This window comes from Canis lupus, chromosome X, assembly GCF_048164855.1.
Source record: "Canis lupus baileyi chromosome X, mCanLup2.hap1, whole genome shotgun sequence".
NCBI lineage: Eukaryota > Metazoa > Chordata > Mammalia > Carnivora > Canidae > Canis > Canis lupus.
Window position 1 is genome coordinate 98418738 of NC_132876.1, and position 15480 is coordinate 98434217.

Consider the following 15480-nt stretch of genomic DNA (forward strand, 5'->3'; position numbering starts at 1 on the left):
AGGTCATTCATTCATCCACTATTTGGGCATCCAGTGTATAGTTCATATATGATAGGCAGGATTCTTTACCAGCCTTCAGGATAAAAGCTGTTCACTAGCATCCTCCAACAGTGATCAATTCTCTCTCTCTCTCTCTCTCTCTCTCTTGCTCTTTCTTGTATTTCTGTTTTCTCTACTAGGCTCTGAGTGGAGAAGTCAAAGATTTGGTCTTGCTCACCTCCAAGACCCTAGTAGCTAGCAAAGTGTCTGGCATACATTACATACTGATAAGTGTTCTTGAAATGAGAACAAAAGGCACAAGAACAGAAATGAATAGCAAACCAAGTAAATGACTACCAAACAACAAAAGTTTGATAAAATGGTAACACTTTTGTATGTTCAACACTTAAAGAGAGATCTCTGTGGAGACACAGCCAAAGATGACATCTTGAAGAAAAGTCAAGGGTTTATACTATTCCAGAAAAGAGAATATAAAAGATTACTCAAAGGGAAGGGAATATGAAGAAAGATCCAGGAGTCTTTGCAAAAAAATTGCCAAGGAAACTGACAGTTTCTTCTTTAGCCACTCCCCTTCATAAAATTCAGAACATTAAATTAGCTTTGTGGTAGGGTGGAATATAATAGTGACATTTTTTTAATGTTCTTACTTTCAATAAATAGTCAAAACACTCTGGTGTATGTGTAGAAGAGCACCCATTGAGACAGAAGGGCATTTTAAATAGAAAGCATTATATGATATAAAGAAATGAGACAGAATTTCTACAAAAGGTGTAATTTTAGTCTAATTCTAGAAACCAAAGATGAATCATTGGACAAGTGCACTGGAAGTCAGGAGAGACTGCAGTTACATTCCTCCAAAAGTTAGATTGTGATTGCTAATTTGTCCATCAGCTGTAAGATGAGAAATTGGGTCCAAATAATTGCCACAGTCCCTGTTAGCCAGTATCTTGTTATAAATACTCCCTCAGTATCCCTGGTTATTGGAATGGTTACTTGCTAACAATAGTAAAATGGTAGTACTTATTCTCAGTCCTTTTATGCAGGGATCTCATGACTAGAAACATGCTTTTGGGAGATGTTAATGCCAGAGTTGTGGGTAACATGTCCCAGATTGAAATTAATTAAGCCCTGCTTAACTAGTGTGCTTATTCAGATGCCCATCTCTTACGCTTCTTTGACTTATCAGGACTTCCAGCCCATTGGTAACTTTGGGTTCTAGATGTTAATTCCATTACTCCTCTATCTTCACTTCCTCTATCTTCACCTCCCTCCAAATCCAACTTAGATTCAATCATAAAACATTTTAGTAGCTCTTTCCCAAGACCCTAAGATCTTTTGCTTTTTTACCTTTTTGTGGCTACAATCTGCAAAACCCCAAAGCTTGGAAAATCTAACTAAATACTTTCTCCTGTCCAAACAACAACAGAGCAGACCAGTGTAGTCATTTTTTCAGGATGACAGGCCAAGCCTTTCTTTGACACGGCCAATATGTCACTGGGTCATTTGGCCTCCAAAATAGTTCTTGATTCTGTCTATTGCAGTCATCACCATAGTTACAGAAGACAATTTCTCCTAACCTTTCTGGATCTAATCTTGCTACCCTACAGTGCAGTCTTTACGTTTCAGCCAGAGTGATTTATGTAAAAACAGACATTGAATTATGTCAGTCCTTATCTTAGCACTCTTTAGTGGCTTCTCAATGCCATGGAGGAAAGACAATATCCTCAGCAAGGGCCCCAACCTTCTCTTTTCTTACTCCTCTTCCTTTTGCCCTCTGGATACTAATACACTGCCTTCTTTTGGTTTCTGCAGTTCCCTGTGTTCTTCATAGGTGGTGCTTGGAACACACTGGTCTTCTGTCTGAAGCCCCCTCTACCTACTCCCACCCCTTCATAATTTCCTGGTTAACATCTAATTATCCTATATATCTTGGCTCAGACATCGAGCAAGCTTTTCCCCATTGCCCACATTTGAGCAGATCTTCCTCTACATGCTCTCATATACTGTCTACTTTTCCTTCTGCAACTTAACATTCTTCGTCATCACATCTATGTGTAATTGTTTGATTCTTATCAATCACCTTCACTTAAACCGTGTGCTCCAAGAAGCCTTCTTTAAGGGAGAGGATTGTCATTTTTATACTGAGCACTTTGTAAAGTGCCTGGTACAGGTAGACACTAAATAGATAAACAAAGGAATTGGGGCACCTGGGTGGCTCAGTGGTTGACCGTCTGCCTTTGGCTCAGATTGTGATCCTTGGGTATTGAGACTGGGTCCCACATGAGGCTCCCCACAGGGAACCTGCTTCTCCCTCTGCCTATGTCTTTGCCTCACTCTCTGTGTCTCTCATGAATAAATAAATAAAATCTTTAAAAAAAAAAGAAAGAAAGGAACTAAGGAAGAAAGGGAAGAAGGGAAGGAGGAAGGCAAAAAAAAAATCAATCAGTGATCTAATCTTAACCTTACTCATTCTCCTCTGGTTTACTAAGACCAAGAGAAGGGAAAGAAAGATGAAAGAGGGATGGTCCTTCCTAACTGCAGGATTTTTTGTTTATTTGCATCCATCAACTCAGCATCTATTCATACTGTGTAGAGCTGCTTTGATGCCCAGTTTTTACTTGTGGTTTGACCCAATGTTTTCACAAGCTTCTTTTTGTATCCCTAAGAAAAATTCTTGTCACAAAACACTTCCTCCCTCGAAGAACATCATCGCTCCAAAGTGTTGATGAGAGAACAGTTTAGCACCCTGTTTCCTCAGAGTTTTGTCACATTTATGCAGTAGCCCTTTTATAGTTGCAATGGAATGCCTGTCTAGTTAGTAATGTTCTTGCTGCCTATTGGCAAAAAGAACAAAGGAAAATCCTTGAAACCAGGTCTCTTTATCTGATCTTCTGAACTTGGGAAGAGAGAAAGGAAATATAATCAGCACAAAATTCTGTCAAGATCTAGTCTTTGACAGATTTTGTATTTGTAGACTTGTTTTACATTGCCACCTTTCTGAGATTATAAATTGCCTCGCTCTTTATGGGTTTCTTGATTCAAATACTGTTGACATAGAATGTTTAGTATCAAGATGGGTCACTTGTTATCATAAACTTGTCCTCCATGGATTTGATGTGTCACTTTTTTTTCAAATCCCCTGCTTACTATCTCTTGTAAATTATTAATACCCCTGGTTGTTGCTTTTTATGATAATTCAAATCTCATTAGAATGTCACAAATTGAAACTATAGGAAAGTATTTTTCACTTTTCTATAAGCCAGGATGTTTATAAAAGAGGTAATTTATATTTTCCTTGTATATCATTGCAGATTAATGATAACATTTTATAGCAAAATATCATGGGTCTTACACTCTTAAAGCAAAAATATATCGTCATTCTCAATCACTTTGATGGAGGGGTATATGGTTTTCTCATAGGTAAAATTCCAAAACAGGCCACACAGATAGTTAGGGACTGCAAGCTCACTCCCCAAAGCAATTTTCATGCCCATGGGAGTGGGTCTGTGTTCCCCAAACCAACTGGGCAGCATAACAACTGCTACTGGAATGGCTCTCAAGCCTAATTAATAAAATAATGCTCCATATGCAATGAAGTGTTATAAATAATTAAAGCTCAAATATGCCTTAGCAAATATAAACTGACCAATTTTTATATCTTTTGAATACATTATCCTGGCTTTTACGGTTCCTCATTACTTGCCTCACTAGACTGACTCGTTTTCAATTAGTGTGTATTATTCTGGTCCAGATATATTTTTAAAACTGACTTCCTTTGTTTTACTTGAGCAGTCACTAAAGTGATATTTATTACTTGTCTACTTCTGTGATTAACCTAGAGAGAGTTTTAAAGGAGCAAATCATAGTGGGAAATTTTTAAGGAGAACTGCAATAAACCATGAGCTTATTTAACTCCCTTCATCCTACCCCAAATCCAAATGGAGATTAGGTCTTGATTAGAAGAACACTGTAGGTAATGACTTTTTGTTTGCATTTGTACTAATGAAATTGTTTGTCATTAGGCTTTCATCTTTCAGTTTAAATATCTCTGTAATTCCTTCTCTGGAGACCCTTAAGGACACCTTCAAAGCTTCCTGAGATTTTCTGGTTAAGATTTAGATGGAAGTAATCAATACATACATTATTAAAACAGTGGACAGAAAGCCATTATTGCATGGATGCTGCTGACAAATGAAAAGGCTTGAATAAAGTAGTTTACTTCTTCATTTGTCAGGTCGTATATTATGCATGTTCGATTTCTTCAGAAGTCACCACAAAGTGAGAGAGAGGTTCAGAAATTCAATAAAATTATCCTGGAATCACATTGTTGATTATACATTTATTTAAGCTAATTCTGTTATCAATGCTGGCCTGCTTCCTTTGGGTACATTTTAGTATGTGTGTCAGCTTGATGAGTTCCCAGTGCTTTCTTTCCACATAAATAGAATATGTCTTTAGGTGCCATTTGTGAACGTTAAAATTCAAGTCAGATCTGTGTTAAAAAAAAATGCATTGTTCCTAAGCACCTCTGAAAAGCAACAAAAAGAGGTTGTGATAGGGTAATTCATTCTAACATTCAATGACCTGGCCTCTTAGAGTTTCTAAACAAGTTTGGTTCACCTGCAAATTCACTGTTACTTATATCTACTCCACGCTCTCTGCTTCGCTGTGTTGTTAGAGGAAATAGACAAATAGACATTTTTTTTTGCTCAACAAAGCCAAAAGTTTATTCTTTAAAAAGGTTAAGAAAATCGACAAACTCATGGCAAGACTGATAAAGGAAAAAAAAAACAGAAAATAAAATTTGACAATATCAGGTGGAGATGAGGAGAATATGGCTGCAGAGCTTACAGATGCTAAGATAATAAAACATCTCAAAAGTAACTTTTCACTAATAAACTTCACAATTTAAATAAAAAGTGCAAATTTCCTAAAAACAAAATATTTGGCTAAGTTGAGAAAAAAATAGAAATCTGAATGTTACTTTGGAAATAGACATCTTTTTGATCTATCCTTCATCCCTAAATGGAGTAAGCTACTTTTGTATAAGTTTCATATATTATGCAGTCATATTTAGGATTGCTGAATGGAAAAGATTTTTAAATTATTTTTAGAACTACATTTCTAGACATTTGAGAGAGTCTTCTGAAAACTAGCTATATCATCAAAACTTGAGAATGGAGCCATCTAGGATTTTCCATTTTCCTTTAATGAGTATAATAAAATAAAATGTGAATAATTTACAAATTAACTTCCCTATCAAAGTCCTCTTTCTAACCTATTTCTAATCAAAATACTTTGCTCTCTTGAAAAATATTCTTAAAACAATATTCATATAGGACTTTGCCTTTACAGGACCCTTTTACACAGTCATTTAATTTCTTTTTTTATTTTTATTTTTTAAATATTTTATTTCTTTATTCATTAGAGACAGAGAGAGAGGCAGAGATATAGGGAGAGGGAGAAGCAGGCCCCCTGTGGGGAGCACGATGCGAGACTTGATCCCAGGACCCCGGGATCACAACCTGAGCCGAAGGTAGACACTCAACCACTGAGCCACCCAGGTGCCCAACAGTCATTTAATTTCAAATGAACCCCTCTGATCATTTTCTGTGTTCTTCCTATTCCCTAAAAATTATTTTAGGAAAAACTGTACCATAATTCAGACTCCTAGAATATAGGATTCTCTCAGTGATTATTTATTGAGGGCCAGGGCTGAAGATACAGGAGTGAACAAAACGAGACTCTGCCCCCATGGACCTTCAGATTTTACTGAGTGAAATATCAAGTAAACGAATAAATTAACACATAAACTCCTATCAATTCAGTACTATAAAGAGAAAATAAACAAAACAGGAATAGAGAAAGAATGAGGGATAGTGGCTTATCTGAGGAGGTTATATTTATACAAGCAAAGTTCTGAGTGAGTGAGCCAAGCAAAGACCTTGAGTGAAGAGTATTTTAGGCAGAAGGAGCAGCAAATGCAAAAGATGTAAGAACAGGTTTGCTGTGCTCAAGGAATAAGGAGATGGGCTAATGATACATTGTAGCAAGTGGCAAAGGCCAGATAATAATTGATGTTGTCTGCTACAGTTTGGAGTAGATTTTATTTTGTGCATAAAGATACACCACTGGGGAACTATAAACAGGGATGATGTGATCTGGTTTCCTGTGTCCTAAAGTTGTCTCTGGTTGCTCTATGGAGAATTGACAGTAGGAGGAGCAAAACTGAGACCAGGGAGAAAGTTAGGGGGGTGCTAAAGTCATTTAGGAAGGAGACAATGATGACTTGGCCTAGGGTGGAAATGATAGACATTGTGAAAAATTATTTGACCCAAGATATATTTTGAAAGTAGAGCTGACAGAACTTGATAGATGGGATGTGGAATGTAAGAGAAAGTGAAGAGTCCAGGATGACTCTGAAGTCTCTGATTTGAACAAATGGGGAAATGATGATACCATTTATGGCAATGGGAAAGACTTTGAAATGATCATGGGTGAGGGTGTGTATGTGTAGCAAAACAAGGGTTCCATTTTTGGATTATATTGATAGAGACAAATGGCATGATTCAGAAATTATTCACCACTCACACTCAACAGTCTCAGATTTTGGCTGAGCCTCTTGAGAATGGATATAAATTAATTTGTCACAAGGTCTCCTAATAATCCATTCATCTGTACAGTTGCTTCAGAAGGAATTTCCAAAATTTAGGGTTTAGGTTCAATGACCTAAGACCTAATTCTCTAAGTGACCATGGGAACAGATTGAGTTTTCACCAGAGATTTCTCAAAGTCAGCTCAAAACTTAACAACATTATCGTCAGTAGGAAGTGACTTCCCCAGTAGTTGTTGGAAGCAGCCCAGGCCTAGGATTGAGAGTCAAACAGCTGTTCAAGATGCTGCATGGGCACTAAACTATTCCTCCATAGTATCACAGATCTGCAAGCAGGCTGGACTCTGTTCTAGCCCATGCCCTTGATCTCAGCAACACCGCTTTTAGCTTAAAAGACTTCCAAAAAATAAATCTCAACAAGGAGTTGGTTAACTTCATTTTCCCCCCTAAACACTCAAAAAACTTTCCTTTCATTGAATACAATTAGATTTTTTAAAATAATTTCAGGCTTGAAATACGTCCATTTATTTTTCAACTTTGCTTGAAATTGATTCGGTCTCATTTATGAATTGCTGTTGTTGATGTTGTTGACTATCTGAAACAATAACTAGATATATCTGATGCTGTGATCCCTTGTCTTCACTTTAAGTGGACTGGAAACAAAAAGGGACTTTTTTTCTATCTTGTTTAAAGATGACAGTGTAGTCAAACTCTTAGAAGTACAGTGGAAGAGTGATTATGAGAGGCTAGAGAGAGGATGAAATGGAAACTTGCCATTCAATATAAAGTTTCAGTTGTGCAGGAGGAGTAAATTCTAGAGACCCACTGTACAGCCTAGGGCCTGGAGGAACGTACTGTATTATGCACTGAAAACTCTCAAGAAGGTGGAGCTCACATTACGTGCTGTTACTACAATAAAAAAAAATCAAGATGACTTGATCTTTTCTTTATATCCCATATGCTCCACATTTGCATAACTTCTCTAATACCAGCTATTTCAAATGAATATTAAGAGAATCCTTTGTCTTTTTGTTTTGTTGTTGTTGTTCTGTTCTTTCGAATTTCCTTCTTCCATGAATCCCTGTGAATTTGCCTTAGACTCTTAGAGACAAATTCCTGCGACTCCAGTTAACCATGTTTTGGGATCTTGCCCTCTTCCAATGTTCAAGCTCACTGGGCATTGATGGTCCCTAAATCAGCATTCAGCAAATAAAGTATTAGTGATGTGTTTGAGATTCAGTAAATACAGTGGCTCTTTAAGTGAGGAACGTCATTATGGTGACAGAATGTATTCAACTTTCTTATGAGAAGTAAAAACAATATACGAGGCAGGTAGAAAAAGTAGAAATAATATGGAAACTAGCATGATAATATAGGATGACAAAGCTAAAACACTGATCAATTTGTAGATATAACTATGTTAACATCCTTGTCATGTGCCACTCAGGAACCATTTGTTGAGTGGATGGCACCATTGGGATTCCCTTAAATTTTAGGGTCTCTAGTGTCCTCTTATCCCTTAGCTAATGCTTCAGACCAGAGGAAAAGCCTGAAAGCAGTTCAAACTATGGAACTTCTGAATGTGTGCACATGAACATCTCCTCCAGGAAAGAAATCACTAGGATTAAGAAGGCAGAGCTAATAAGGCCTCCTCTTGAGGAAAATCCACTCAAGTTACTCAAAGGTTACACTCAGCTTTGGATCTGGCACATAAAAATAGGCCCAGAAGAAGAGCTCTCAATTTTTCCCCATTGACAGCATTTAATTTTTTCCTCTAATAATTCATGAGCCCAGGCTTTCACCCTCAAGCATGTTCTGCATCTAAATCAAACTGGCCTCCATATAACACATTCTGGTTTTCTAAGTGGGTGTTCTCTTATATGTTCAACAATATTTATTATCCACTATGTACCAAGCTGTGGCTAGAATTTTTATCATTAGTAATGGTGCCTAGAAGAGCCAATCACAAACCACTACCATGTAACAGGCCTATGTCCAATTAATGACCAAAATGACCTAACCATGTTAATTATAGAATATTCAAACTGGGGCGCCTGGGTGGCACAGTCGATTAAGCATCCATCTCTTGGTTTTGGCTCAGGTTGTGATCTCAGGGTTGCGATCTCAAGGTTGTGAAATCGAGCCCCACGAGGGGCTGGGCATCCAGTGAGGAGTCTGCTTAAGATTCTCCCTCTGCCCCTCCCCTCTCTCACATAAATAAATCATTTTTTAAAGATTTTGTTTATTTGAGAGAGAGAGAGAGCATGAAAGAGAGATCACAAGCAGGGGGAAGGGGTAGAGGGAGAAGCAGAGTTCCCACTGAGCAGGGAGCCCCATGCAGGGTTCAATCCCAGTACCCTGGGATCATGACCTGAGCTAACCCAGACACTTAACTGACTGAGCCACCGGGTGCCCATAAATAAATAAATCTTAAAAAAAAAAAAAAAAGAATATTCAAACTGGATCTTAAAACTTTGATAAGGTGATTAGCAAACCTCCACATTTTAACAAATGGGGGCACAAGGGCTCAGGGAGATCTCATGACCAGTTCTGGATCGTCCAGCCAAGCTTTGGCCCCAGCCTGAGCTTGAACTTCAAGTCAGCGGCCACAGCCCTCTCTTAACCACTTCCGTCAGCCTCACGGGGTGATTCCGTCAAGCTCTGCTGACACACATGAACAACATATAGCCATTCTGTGAGATTTTAGGTTGAATAACACAAATACAGACTTGCCACCTCAGTGGGAATATAGATAAAATTCAGCTCCATGGAACCTGCATATGGTTGAAAGAGACCTATGTTTTGAAAAGCAAAGGCTTCTACTTACATCCATAGCGATAGGACCAGGATCTCTAGGTGAAGACAGGATAGCTTTTCTCTCAAAAATGTTAGTCCTCGGGGCGCCTGAGTGGCTCAGTCAGGATTCTCTCCCTCCCTCTCTCTCTGCCCCTCCTCACCTCAAATAAATGAATCTTTTAAAAAAATGTCAGTCCCTGTGCCCAGAGCTCTCATCCTGCCCATCTCTTCTCTGAGGCACATCAAGCATATCAATATCTCACCCTGCAGCCCCTCTACACGTGATTCTAAGCTACTTCTCTTTATGGTATTAAGAAGTATTTGAGGTAATATTCACCCTATTTGTTTTTCTCCTATACGTAGGCAGGGCAGGGAATAAAAACAAATAATCATTGACTCAGTTCTTCTCTGTTACCTTCAAGGTTTTAAAATTTCTGACTTGCTTCATGGCCATTAGGATTTCCCACTTATGTGTCTTCCAAACTATTAACTATTATAACCCAGAGAACTTTTCATTTTTTGCCATTATTCATCTTCAGCCTCGCTTTAAGAATTTCAAGATTTGGATTCTAAATGACTCATGAACTGATGGCCTTAAGTAAATCCTAACTTATCATCTGTACCTCATACCTATATCATCTATACCTACATTGGAAAACATTCATAGTATAAAAGTATCCCCGCGAACACACCTATTCAACCAAACCAGGGACTCCTTAAGGACAAAGATCCAGTTCCTACATCTTCCCTATCTCACGCATAACAGGTTCAAAGTTAATATTTTTCTATTAGCTAATTAATTTGCCAGCAGCCAGTCACCCAGCTGGTTAGTATTTTTGATATATAGATATTATCTATCGGATCCCTGGGTGGCGCAGCGGTTTAGCGCCTGCCTTTGGCCCAGGGCGCGATCCTGGAGACCTGGGATCGAATCCCACATCGGGCTCCCGGTGCATGGAGCCTGCTTCTCCCTCTGCCTGTGTCTCTGCCTCTCTCTCTCTCTCACTGTGTGCCTATCATAAATTTTAAAAAATAAAAAAAAAATAAAAAAAAAAGATATTATCTATCAAGGGCATCTGGCTGGCTCAGTCAGTAGAGCATGCAGCTCTTGATCTCAGGGCTGCAAGTTCGAGCCCCACGTCAGGTGTAGAGACTGCTTAGATAGATAAACTTTTAAAATAATGAATAAATACCATCTATCAGATAATTTCACCTTAAAATAAATGGATTTAGGGCACCCTGGTGGCTCAGGTGTTGGGCATCTGCCTTCAGCTTAGGTCATGATTCCGGGGTTCTGGTGTCGAGTTCTGCATCAGGCTCCCCAGAGGGAGCCTGCTTCTGCCTGTGTCTCTTCCTCTCTCTCTGTGTCTCTCTAATCTTTTAAAAAATAAAATAAAATAAATGGATTTACCTGAGGATGTCCCACTAGTACAATTGTGTAGTGCATGCTTCATATAAATTATTCTGTGAAACTTAAGAAGCTGAAGGAAAGATGTCAAACTAGTGTGCCTAATTATTTTCTCATTTGTAAGACAGAAAGTTAACGTTCTTTTCACAGAGGTGCTCTAAGTCTTTAGTAGTTGCTTCTGATTCTTCCACAACACTATGTTAGGCCCTTGGGCCTGGCTATCTTGGAAAGGTGAAGAGGAAGCTGTGGAGAAGTGGATGAATTTTAAAGAAAATAATTTTATCTGTTCAAAAGATTCAGGAAGTAAATATCTTAACATGTGAATATTGACATCTAACGCAAAGATTATTCTGTACATGTATGGAGGAAGGTCTCTGTATCTGATACCTTTTTCACATCAGCACATAAACGAACCAACTTGTCCAATTTAAAATATTAAGCATAACCTCTGAGACAAAATCAGTATAGTATAGGAGTACATATATTCCCAGACATCACTCAAATAGACTTTCTTTGAGAGACAAGACAGTTATCAAAGAGTTAAGGCTCTTGACATTGAATGTTCTCAGTTTTGTTTTAAAATGTCCCCATTTTCCTTCTTAAAATACAGTGAACTCTTATAACATGTAGTTTATGATAAATCAATTAGATGGTGAAAATGGATTTTCTGTTATTTTAAGGCAGAATCTTCACTGGTTTTTCTTGTTGTTGTCTTTGTTTTTACATTTACTACATAAGCCTGTCTCTTTTAGGGGTGCCTGGGGTCTCAGTCCATTAAGCGTCCAACTCTTGATTTCAGCTCAGGTCATGATCTCAAGGTCACAGGATTGAGCCCTGCATTGGTTTCTGCATTTGTGTGAATCTGCTTGTCCCTCTCCCTCTGCTCTTTCTCCCACTTGCTCTCCAACCCCCTATCTCTAAAATAAATAAATAAATACATAGATAAAATCTCTTTTAAAAAGCCTATCTCTTTTAAACTCCATGCTATAAGGACCACTGATGCTTTTTGCTTAGAACAGTGTCTTGTATAGTAAGGTGCTCAAAATTTGTTAAACGAACAAATGGAAGAAGATTTTTCATTCTAACCATGCTTAAAACGACATATTCCTATTTATGGTATTTGCCACATAGTGAGAAACGTTACCATTTTCTTTGTCTTCTGATTGTCTTGAACCAACTATTTCTCCCTTCCTCCTGGGGTTTTTAACCTTTCTTATATTTTGTCTAAATCTTCCCAAATGCTGAAGATAGAGCACATAACCTTCTCTTCCATCCACATTCTTTTCTTAATTTCAGACAACGATGTGAAAATAATGGTGCTTATGTCTTTGTAATGACAGAACTTCCTTTGTCTTTTCTTTAGATTCGTTTTAATCCTCAGTGACTCATATTTAAGAAATGAACTGTGCAGCTGTGGTGGTGCTAAGCCTTTGGCAATAACTCGAGGGGCAAACAAGTGGTCTCTCACAATGGGTGTTCACTTCTAACAATGGAGCTGCATCATCAAACAGTGTCTTGGACTTTGTCAATTTGATAGGACCTTTAAGATCCATTTCCTTGTTTTACAGACCTTACTCCAACAATTATCTCCACTTTCCCCAGTCTAGGTCTTTAATAGATTTCTCTCTGCTATGGTAACCAACTGTCCTGGTTTGCATGAGACTGTCCTGGTTTTTGCGTTCAAAGTCCCACTTCATGAAGCACTACCCAGTCTCCAACAAACCAGGACACTCAGTTTCCCCACTGCTAGCTAGCTTCCACCTTTCACCCTGTGTGCAAACCCTTCCTGTCCTAAAAAGAATATAACTTCCCTTTACATTGAAATCCACTCTGCCCTCCTTCCTATATTCCTTTTCTCCCTGTCAGAAAAAAAATATATATGATGCACAGTATTCATCTAAAATACATATTCCTTCTTCTCCCACTCACTCCTCAACTGAACCTACTTCTGAAGCTACTCCCCTCCACTGAAATGGCTCTCACCACGTCCAATGAACATTTCTGAGTCTTTGCTTTACTTCTGTGTGTCATGGTTGGACATTCTCAGTCACTTTCTTCCCCTCTCTCTCACTCTTTTTTAAAGGTTTTATTTTATTTTTTTAAGATGTTATTTATTTATTCATAGACACACACAGAGAGAGAGGCAGAGACACAGGCAGAGGGAGAGGGAGAAGCAGGCTCCATGCAGGGAGCCCGATGTGGGACTCACTCCCAGGTCTCCAGGATCACACCCCAGGCTGCAGGCGGCGCCAAACTGCTGCGCCACCAGCGCTGCCTTCTTCCTCTCTCTTCCATAATTCTACACTTCTCATTTCCCCCAAGCTTTCCACCTGTCCATTCCATTCTCTCTTGGCCTCTCATGGGATTCAGTTCTTCTGTCTGTCCATAAATTTTGTATATTCTCCAGAGTTTTCTCTTTAGCCCACTCTGCTGCCTGAGCAATCTCGTCTACTTCTATAATTGTAATCCTTGTCTCTTTGTATAATCATAGGCACTCAGTGGATATTAACTGAGAAAATGACTCCTAAATCTCCTTTTGTCTCCCTAAATATTAGACTTTGATATTTATTTCCTTCTGGAAGGAAAGGTACCTCTCCAAGCTGTATTGCACCTTCTTAGTCTGTTCTCGAAACAGATTCCCCCTTCATATTAGTATTGAGGGTTTTTTTAAGATTTTTATTTATTTATTCATGAGAGATACAGAGAGAAAGAAGGAGAGACACAGAGGTATAAGCAGGCTCCATGCAGGGAGCCTGATGTGGGACTCAATCCCGGGTCTCCAGGATCACGCCCCGGGCCGAAGGCAGGCGCTAAACTGCTAAGCCACCCAGGGATCCCTAGTATTGGGTTTTTAATATTCATCTTCATTAATTTTACCCTGAATGTGCACATGAGGTATTCTGAATCAGAGACAGATTTCTTTCAGTCACCTAACAGGAAATATCATCACCACCACCCCATCCTGGCCTTTGCCCCAAGTCTTACCCCTAGGGAGACATAAGAGCTGATAGAAAATGTTCCTACATAACTGGCTGCATACTCTCTAGGCAAAAGACCAGGAAAAATGATTTATCTCTTCTTATAGGGGGACAAGGCCTTTTCCCCCAGAAAATGTCCCCTTCTCCTCATGAAAGGGTCTCCTTGGAAACATAAAGGGACTGATTCCTAACTCCAACTTTTCTAGAAGCCAGATAGCCCCACATGTCTCAGATTTTACAAACTGAAAATGTCACCAAGGTCTGGGCTTTTTTCCCCCCAAGCTGTAAAGACCCAAAGAGATAGTCATTCCAGTCTTGCTGACAGTTTGGAGCTTAACCTGGGAACTTACTCTGGGCTCTAAACATTTGGTCCTCTTGGGTGAGTGAAATTAACTAGACACATGACTGCAAATTTAGTTCCCATGATATGGGAAGGTTCTCAGGAGCCAGAGCTTTTTATAGGCATGCTGAGAAATCCAGGAGAGTTTATTTTCTCACATGTAGGTTAATTGCACCCAGCATTCACTCATCTCTCCAACCTAGAAACTAGAAGTCTTCCTTAGTCCTTCCCGTCTCTTCTCTCTGGCATCTGTTCAGTCACCAAATCCCCAAACCTCTAACACTCTAAATATTTCCCTATTCCATCCTTTTATTCATTCATTCATTCATTTTTGTACCACTGCCCTGGGTCAGATCCTCATAATCTTTCACCAAATTCTTACAATTGCCTCCTAACTGATCTCTCTAATTCCATTTCTGCCCTTCTCAAGTACTTACTCTGTATTTACATTGGGGTCATTTATTTGAAACCCACACATGCCCATGCCACTCCCCTGCTTAAATTCTCTCAAAGGCTCCTGATTGTCTGCAAGAGAATACCTAGGCTTCTCAGCAACTCATAGATTGAGCTTCAACTTCTGAGTTAAAGGTCAAATATAGTTTAAGATAATGACACTGTCTTATTTATCTCTGGATCTGTCCTCTCCTTCTACTTGATGTTCTAGAGAACTGGCCTACTTGAGATAACTGTACATGCTGGACTGTATTATGTCCTATGTCTTCACATCTGTATTTTCATCATTTTTCTCCCTCTTCCCCTATCCTGCACTTCCCAGGCTAACTTGTTTTCATGTTTTGGAGTTCTTTATGAATAGTATCTTCTCTGGGAAGCCTATCCCAATTTCTTTTCCCATATTGTGCAAACCTATAGCATTTCCCACACTGAACTGAAATTGAGGGCATCTGGGTGGCATAGTCGATTAAGTGTCCAACTCTTGATTTCAGCTCAGGTTGTAATCTCAGGGTCCTGAGATTGAGCCCTGCATTGGGCTCTACACTCAGTGTGATGTCTGCTTGAGATTCTCTCTCCCTCTCCCTCTGCCCCTCCTGTTCATGCTCTCTCTCTCTCTCTCTCTCTAAGAAAGAAATAAATCTTTAAAAAACAAAATTATTTATGTGTTTGACTCTTCTACTATATACAGGTTTCTAAACAGGAAGAGTTGTTTTGCATTCAACTTTATGTTTCTAGTTTCTGATAACAACCACTGACACGTAGTAGTTCAATAAAGGGAGCAATTATTATTTTTATAATTAGTAGTATCTGAGTCAGTTGCCTCCTATCAAGTCCAAATGGAGAGACTAGAAAAAAACAATAATTTTCTTGAAGTTGGGAAAATCAGATATAT

At 38.9% G+C, this 15480-nt stretch overlaps 1 protein-coding gene across 15 annotated transcripts in view; it reads left to right on the forward strand.

Annotated features, from left to right (window-relative positions):
- DMD (dystrophin) overlaps positions 1 to 15480 on the forward strand; it is a 2167959-nt gene that overhangs the window by 1812022 nt on the left and 340457 nt on the right. The gene's annotated exons all lie outside the window — the stretch shown is intronic.